The 2276-nt window shown below is 34.8% G+C and overlaps 1 long non-coding RNA gene across 1 annotated transcript in view; it reads left to right on the plus strand.

Annotated features, from left to right (window-relative positions):
• The window catches only part of LOC109375270 (uncharacterized), a 6438-nt gene extending 4162 nt beyond the window's left edge, over nucleotides 1-2276 (plus strand). Inside the window, exon 3 of the long non-coding RNA XR_002122539.1 lies at nucleotides 2228-2276. This is a non-coding gene — a long non-coding RNA (uncharacterized LOC109375270). The remainder of the gene's footprint in view (nucleotides 1-2227) is intronic.

Raw genomic sequence — 2276 nt, forward strand, 5'->3', positions numbered from 1 at the left:
GTGTGTGTGTGTGTGTGTGTGTGTGTGTGTGTGTGTGTGTGTGTGTGTGTGTGTATCAATTTATGTATTGGTTCTCTTTCTCTGAAGAACCCTAATACAGGTGTCTTTGGAAGTGTGACTGAATTGAAATTAACCCACAATGCTGTGGTGGCTGATAGGATGATTTCAGAGGGAAGAAGAGATTAGCTATGTTGGCTATTCTGTTTTTTCTTCTAGATCTATGCTCCACCATCACATCCCCTTTGCTAAACCCTAAATAGCTGACTCCTTTGTACAACATTATTGGACATTCTTTGCCATGGGCATTTTTATTCTATAATTTGTCATATAAACAAATTTAACTTTTATATTGTAAATTGTGTCAATCTTTCAAATGGCTTTTCTTCTCTTATTTCAAAAGGTATTTCCCACTCAAAGATAATAATAAATAAACCCACCAATGTAATTTTCTTCTAAAATGTTAATGTTTTCATTCTTTATATGCAAATATATGATCCACCAAGGAGTACTAGAAGGACTAGTCTTTTCCCACTATGAGAGGCATTATTGTCTGTGGATATATATTTGAACTAGGCAACAAGGATGCTTGGGTCAAGTCTCAACTCTGCCATTTATCACCTGTGTGATGTTGGATCAGAAATTAACATCTTCATAGCTCACTTCCTCACCTGTAGAATAAGGGTGATAATAATAGTACCTAGTTCAAAGAACTGTAAAGATAAAACTAGCATTAGTAAAGTGCTTGGAATGAGGTAATCATATTTTTTTATTATACTTTCCTTTAAATATTGCTGACAATATGTTTACAGTTATATTTTCAGATGAATTTCACTAGTTAATTTCAAGTACCAGGAAACACAAATATTAGTATTTTAAGTTGACATTGAATGTGTAAATAAATTTAAGAGATGTAATTTTTTTTTTACAATATTGATGCTTGTAATCCAAAAGTATGTTTTCCTATTTTTAATTTTTTTCTTTTTTTCAAGTTGTCTTCATTTTGGTTGTGCATATTTCTAATTATTTTGTATCTGTTTTTTTTTTAGTCTTTCACAGCTCCTATAAAAGAAACCTATTATTTTATTTTTATTTTATGTCTACCCTAACATATAATAAAGAAGGTAATTTTTTCATTAAATACTTTTAAAACTCTTCACACATTCTCTTTAGTTAAAAAAGTATATAACACATCCATTTTATGGTATTTATATGTGGCAATACCAATAAGAATTTCAAGGTAAGATTTACTAGTGAAAATTAGAAAGAGCTCACTCAAAAACAATCATTCCCCAACCCCCACCTTCACCTTGCATACTTGATCAATAAATAAACAAACCCCTGCCTTCCGAGAGAAAATCTACATCCAAGTTAACAGACACTTAACCTGCGTAATTCTGAAGACTCATTTCCTTCCTCATTTATAGGTAGCTTAGTTGAAAACTGACTCCACTGATTGAGCCAGTCTGCAAGAAGACAACAAGGCCAATCTTAAGCTTTCCTGCAAAGCTGTTTCCAGGGCCTCTGGTATACCAACCTTGGCCCTCAGTACGCACAATCCCTAGTGTGTGTGGTTCCTGGGCCCCAGGTTCCTTAATCTTTTTTTGTGACTAGAGAAAGTAGGTACCGTATTCCCTAGCTCCTCTTAGGCTAACCTATACCAATGCAACGGGGTGGCAAGGTGGAACTTGCACTTCCTCTTTCTCTGGGAGTGCTCTCTCTGTATGTGCAGCCTCCTGGCTAAGGCAAACCCCTCTATCAGAACTTTTGTAATGACCTGTGCAGAACATCTATTGCAGACCATTTCTATAGAGTCAGTAGTGAGTGAGGATTGTCTAGTTTTTCTTTCTCTGCTTGAAAGTTCTCCAATACATTCTAGGTTACCTCTGCATCATGTTGCACTCATGATTTGTAACCCCTTGCAGAACCCTAATAATATCCAAACAGAATTTAAATAAATACTCTGCAGTTGGCAGAAAATGAGGAAAGGAAGAGATAAGAGGAAGAAAGATGTTCCTTCTTGTAACAGCTCTCTATTTTGTCTGAAGCTACAGTAGGACAACAGCTCATTTGCAGACATGTGGGTGATTTGTACAGTGGGTATGAAAGCAGAAGTTAAACTTGTAAATTTAAGCTTCAGTTTATAAACAGAAGTTCAAATTACAACTCCTGTTTAACATTCAGCTCTGTTAATTTACCCTCATCTTCTTTTTTTTTCTTCTTTTTTTAGTTTGTCAAGCTTTCTTTTCATAGCCATCAATGTCTGAAGAAGTTACTTA

The sequence above is a fragment of the Hipposideros armiger genome, unplaced genomic scaffold (genome assembly GCF_001890085.2).
Source record: "Hipposideros armiger isolate ML-2016 unplaced genomic scaffold, ASM189008v1 scaffold_922, whole genome shotgun sequence".
Lineage (NCBI taxonomy): Eukaryota > Metazoa > Chordata > Mammalia > Chiroptera > Hipposideridae > Hipposideros > Hipposideros armiger.